This window comes from Mesoplodon bidens (genome assembly GCF_964165515.1).
Source record: "Mesoplodon bidens genome assembly, chromosome: 5".
In the NCBI taxonomy this organism is placed as follows: Eukaryota; Metazoa; Chordata; class Mammalia; order Artiodactyla; family Ziphiidae; genus Mesoplodon; species Mesoplodon bidens.
The window spans coordinates 75833518-75839517 of record NC_138161.1 but is presented as its reverse complement, the minus strand read 5'-3'; the positions used below and the strand labels follow the sequence as shown (position 1 = coordinate 75839517).

The following is a 6000-nucleotide window of genomic DNA, read 5'->3' as shown; positions in this document are numbered from 1 at the left end:
AACATGAAATGGGCTTCCCTGGTGGCGCAGTGGTTAAGAATCTGCCTGCCGATGCAGGGGACACGGGTTCGAGCCCTGGTCCGGGAAGAGCCCACATGCTGTGGAGCAACTAAGCCCATGCGCTACAACTACTGAGTCTGTGCTCTAGAGACCGCAAGCCACAACTACTGAGCCCACATGCCACAACTACTGAAGCCTGCGTGCCTAGAGCCCATGCTCCGCAACAAGAGAAGCCACCGCAATGAGAAGCCCGTGCACCGCAACGAGGAGTAGCCCCCACTCGTCGCAACTAGAGAAAGCCTGCACGCAGCAACGAAGACCCAATGCAGTCAATAAATAAATAAATAAATAAAACAGGAACTGAGACATGCAAAGGAGGCAGGGAATGTCACTGTTTTATAGACAGTGGTCAAGCAAAGCACACTAAGGTGATATGTGGGTAAACATATGAAGTCAAGGAGCCAGCCATAAGGACCTCTGGGGGTAGGGCCTTCCAGGCAGAGGAAACACAAATACAAATGCCCTCTGGTGGAAATATATCTACTGTGTCCAAGGAATAGCAAGGAAGAAGAAAACTCTGTGTAGCTCCAGTGTGGCTGGAGCAGAGAGAGCAAAAAGCAAGAGTGGTAGGAGATGAAATTGAAGACAAGGAGGAAGAAGGGGGAAAAGCTGTATCATACAAGGCTTTGCTGATCATCGAAAGGACTTTGGCTCTGAGTCAGGGTGAGATGGAGAGCCATTCCACTGGAGAGTATTGAACAGAAGGGAGTCAGTTTTGATTTGCATTTTCATAGGATCATCTAGATGTTAAGACTACATTTTAACAAGGCAAGAACAGAAGCCAGGGGGCTATTGCAATAAGCCAAGTGAGACATGAAATAACGGTGTTTGGATCACAGTAGTAGTGGTAGTAAAGAGAGGCGAGTGAAAGGTGATAGGCTCCTGGATATATTCTGAAGGCACTGGCCTCATTACACAGGGCTGTGTGTGCGTGAGTGGTGCAGCAAGCTTGAAAGGGGGTGGGAGCCAGATTACAAAGCCCTTTGTATACCGAGTAAAGTAGTTCGGATTTCATCTTCAGGCAGTGAGCTGTCACTTATTCATTTTTAAGTAAAAGTCATATATCATATTTTATTTGAGAAAGCTAATCTGGTGACAGAGTTGAGAATGGAATTGAAGGGGCCATGTTGGAGGCAGGGAGATCTGCTAGGAGACTCCTGTCACCATCCAGATAAGAGAGGATGAAGAATTTAACAGACAAAAAAAAAAGAAAAGAATTTAACAGAAACAAAGCTATCTAGCTATCGCAGTGGAGAGGGAGGAATGGTCATGTATTAGTTTTCTATTGCTCTATAACGAATTATCATGAACTTAGTGGTTTAAAACGGCACACATCTATTGTTCCACATTTTCTGTGGGTCAGGAATCCAGGCATGCCTTAGGTGGGTCCTCTGCTCAGGGTTTCACAAGGCTGCAATCCAGGCGATGGCTGGGCTGTGTTCTATGGAAACTTGACTGGGGAAGAGTCCTCCTCCAAGTTCACTCAGGTTGATGGAAGAATTCATTTCCTTGTGTCTGTAGGACTGAAGGCCCTGGCTTCTTGCTGGTTCTTGGCTGGACGCTGCCCTCAGTTCCTAGAGGCCTCCCATAGTTCCTTGTCCTGTAGGACCAATTACTTCATCAAGCCAGCAAGGAGAACCTGAGAGCGAGTCTGTCAGCAAGATGGAGTCCCATATAACATTAGGTAATCATGGGAGTAACCTTCCACCATCTTTGCCATATTCTATTTCTTAGAAGCAAGTCACAAGTTCCACTCACACTCAAGGGCAGAAAATTACACAGGGCGTGAACATCAGAAAACGGATCATTGAGGGTCACCTTAAGATCTGCCCACCACATAAAATAAAGAATGTGGAGGACACAGAATGGACAGGACCTAGGATGTGACAGGGTCATTGTATGTGAGCCCTGTGGCTTGTGGGATCTTAGTTCCTTGACCAGGGATCGAACCCACGTGCCCCCTGCCCTCGCAGTGGAAGCGCAGAGTCCTAACCACTGGACTGCCAGGGAATTCCCACTACCACATTTTTAAAATCCAACTATTTTTTATTTTAATGAAATAGACAATAAACCTAGCCCCAGGTCCTTATTCTCCTTTTCCTAAAACAAATGAACCAAAAAAACAAACAAACAAACTCTTGCAGTTCAAGCCATGTGTTATTTTGCTGAGCTAAAAGGAAGTTCCTGGACCTGTGTGAATTTCTGTGTTTCTAATGGACTCTTGCAAACCTGGGAGTCTGAACACAGAAATGGTATACCTGAAGCAGTGTGAGTGGTTTCAGGTAAGAAAAATTATTTATAGAAAATGAAATCATCCAGGAATTCTCAGTGTTTATATATAATTTACACATTTAAAGTCATTATAGAATTTATATATGTTCTGTAAAGGAAACATCTTAGTTTGACTGTGGTTAGAGATACTTTATTTCAAGTTTTCCAAGGGAGTGTGGGAAGGGGTGGAAGTTGTGCGGAAACAGGGGAGGGGGGAGAGCAATACTCTGTGAAACTAATTACCCAAAGGAATTTATGAAAATTGTACACGGATGGATGGATTCCATGATTAGGTTTATTAAGGTCAAATAGTACGTGACTAGGATCCACCAAACAAGTTTAGGTGGTTAAAGTGGAAATATTTGGGGAAGTTAACATATAATTGTTTAAAAAGAATTAATTTGGAATGCCCCAGTTTCAAGTACACTGAATGACTACATTCCTTGTAGGCCTTTCCTGTCTCTACCTGTTGTCTGTGGAAGCCTGTGGTTGTCACTGAAGAGGCCCATTAGACAGAGGTGGTTCCTGATGAGTCTCCTAGTCCACTTCCTTTGCAAGGAGCTGCCCTGTGGGGACCCAGGAGAGCCCATCCACAAACCTGTCTTTAGCTGATTCTGTCCCATAAAACTTTTTCAAAACAAATGGCAGAAAACCCAACCTAAAATCACTTAAGCTATAAAGGCTTACAGTGAAGGGTGGATCTTGCCAATATCAGAAGCAGCTGGTTTAAGAGGCTTAAACAAAGCCACAAGATTTGTTTTTTGGTGGCAAGAGCAACCAGACCTTGTATCTCATCATCAAGTCTAGAAGGAAAGACTCTGTCCCCACAAAGCCAAACAATCATCTTTACCTTGAATCTCATTGGGCTGGAAGGGGTCACACACCTCCCCTAAATTAATCACTATGGTTAGGAGAATCCAATTCTCTGATTGGCTAAGATCCAACCTGTTTATGTAAATCAACTCTATCTAAAGGACATCAGTTCCAAGGAAATTTGGGTATAGTTTTTACCAGAAGTAGGATGAGTGGATGTTGGGCGGTAAACACAGAAGAAAGTCCTCTTCACTCCATGAGAATGCTTTTTAGCTGAGCCAGCAATTTATTTACATGGTAGCGTGATTGCCAATGACATGGAAATATTGATATTTGTGCAATTTGTACAGTTGTACAACTTACCTCTTATTCTCCCCACCACGCTACCCCACCACACTCACATACTTCATTTGACTGAAAGCTCTAGTTAGAAGAGGCTCAGAAATATTCTATTGCTTTGTGTGCAGGCAAAACCTCAGATCAATAAGTGTAGAAAGCCCATGTCATGCACATAAGGGGAGAGAAGTGCCTCCAGATACAACAATCCACTGGGTACCACCAATTAATTTATGCATTAGAGGTTTGAAGAGCACTCTCCTTAAAGGAGAGAGAGAGAGAGATGTAAGGATATGTAGGACTGCTTGTAAGGGATCCTCAGTGTATTAGGCCTGAGAAGAGGAGTTCCATATTTGGATGGTAAGAGGAAGTGAATTAGCAATTTGGATGGGCACAAGAAGGGACAGTGCTGGCTTGGAAAGATCTCTAGTGCTACTAGATGCTTCATTCAGTTGTTCAGGGTTTCACTAGCAATACTAATATAGTTAGATTGTTTGCTCATTGAGACTAGTTATTTTCCTTCTCTTGTGGTATTTTTCTTCTATCATATTTGGCTTAAATACTATCTCATTCCACTACATTCCTCCCTCCATCCCTCCCCAGACCTTTTCACTGATGCCTGCCTGATAAAAGGCCCCACATCTGATATTAACCTAAAACTTCCTTGATTCCTTAGAGTGAGCTATTCATTAACAGCACCTAAATTACTGGTTGTTAGGCAAATCTTCTAATTCTTTTCAATCTACGGATCTGCTCCGGGAGGCTTCTGTAAATCTACTGCAGAAATAAGCGAAGCTTTGTGCCAGTTGTTAGCACTAAGCAGAAGTTTGAAAGAGGGAGGAGAAGTTACTCATTTGCTCGATTCAGCATGGTGAGTCCAGGGGAGGGAATCAAGTGTACCTCAGGCTTGACAAGCAGCTCAGGAAAACACGGCTGCTGCCTGCCAACAGGACAGAACCAGGCAGGGGCGACTGGGCTGCTTCTGAGCATGGTCGTGGGTTCCTGCCGAATTGCTCTAAAGATCAAGCATTTTTCCATCTATTTCCTATGATGGCCAGAGTTTCCTGTGCTAAGAGGTATGGCTGTCTTCTTTCCTGTCCTTTTGTTCAGCAAAAACAAAAGCTAATTAAAGTAAACGTCAGAAGCGGTACTGGGGCAAGGAGTGGGCTTCGGGACTGGGGCAGAGAAACTTCCAGCGTCTGTGGCTGATTAGGCAGATAAAGTGCATTTGGGAGCTGTGTGTCTAGCCATGTATGCATGCTTTTCAGTTATTACGATAAAAAAAAAAAAGCAACCTCTCTGTGGGTTATTAAAACATGTCTCTAGGCCTCTGGAGCAGAAAACTGTGCTTCTAGATTCACAGAATGTGCATTTTTGTTTTATGCCATAATAGTCTAGGCTCATTTCTATTTCATACTTTTGTTTACCTCAAGAAACATTTTGCAACCAGCAAAGAAACTGGCTCTGCCTATGATTTTCAAAGAAAATTCAGTGGCATCATTACAGTCACTGGGTAGGACAGTCACCATTATTGTTTGTTGTTGCTGTCATTTTTTTCCCTTGATGTTTCAGTTACCTTACAAATCATAACTGAATCTAGCCACTTTTTTGTTTTTCAAATACATATTTAAATTGCTATAGTACTCAACTGCTGAATTCCATGACATTTATATATGTTTTCTATTTAAAGACTAGAAAAAAAATACTTAGGGCATTATTTGAATTGGTCATGCAGTTGTTTAACATATGAAATTTAAATTTAAATGTAAATAAAGATACATTTAACACTGAATTTTCCTTGTAATTTGCAACTCTGGATATGTTCTCTGGAAAAGCAAACCCAAAAAATTGGAATTAAAATTTTTTTGGTGAGATTTGTATCAATTCCAGAGCAAACGTGTCTTGTGAAGTCAAAATTTACAAATGAAAATTGATACACCTTGAAATCATTATGACAGATCACAAATTCTTGGTTTAAAAAGTTTGCTAGATGTTTCCTTCATTCCTGATAAAATGTTTCCTATCTGTGTTCTCATAACTTGCAATACATTTTCAAAATTAAGTAGATTTTTTTGAGCTCTTGCCTAAACAGGTCACCAAACCTATATTTTGTATGCGCTTATGATAACAAGGCTGCTACAAACTTAGACTGTATGAGTTCTAGCAAAAACACCAAGGGTTGAGTCCTTTAGCATCATTTGGAATAACCCAGCCTCAAGGGCTTTCAGTAGAGGTGAAGTGTAGCAACATGTCACAGCAGAGGGAGCCGAGAGACGCCCAGGGAACAATAGACATCTTGTGGGAAGGGCTGAAATGTATGCGGCCCATTCCCATGGGAACGCCTGTAGTTCTTTCACACTGTGTGAAAAAGATGCTCCTTGAAAAGGATCTTTAATCCTTTCTTTCAAGGGAAAATCTGAGAACTTTATTGAAAGTTTCTAGTACCCAAATGGGTCTAAGTCAGTCACTGGGCATTTTAAACACAGGTGAATAAAATGAGAATTTTTTGATGCACAGTAG

At 42.0% G+C, this 6000-nt stretch overlaps 1 protein-coding gene across 5 annotated transcripts in view; it reads left to right on the top strand.

Annotated features, from left to right (window-relative positions):
- The first annotated feature begins 4317 nt into the window (after positions 1-4317).
- VEPH1 (ventricular zone expressed PH domain containing 1) overlaps positions 4318-6000 on the top strand; it is a 281487-nt gene continuing 279804 nt past the window's right edge. For 4 of the 5 annotated variants that reach the window (XM_081235438.1, XM_081235436.1, XM_081235440.1 and 1 more), the window contains exon 1: positions 4430-4556. The gene's annotated coding sequence lies outside the window, so the exon portion shown is untranslated. Of the gene's footprint in view, positions 4352-4429; positions 4557-6000 lie in introns of those variants that run through there. The other variant, XM_081235437.1, reaches the window with a different exon arrangement.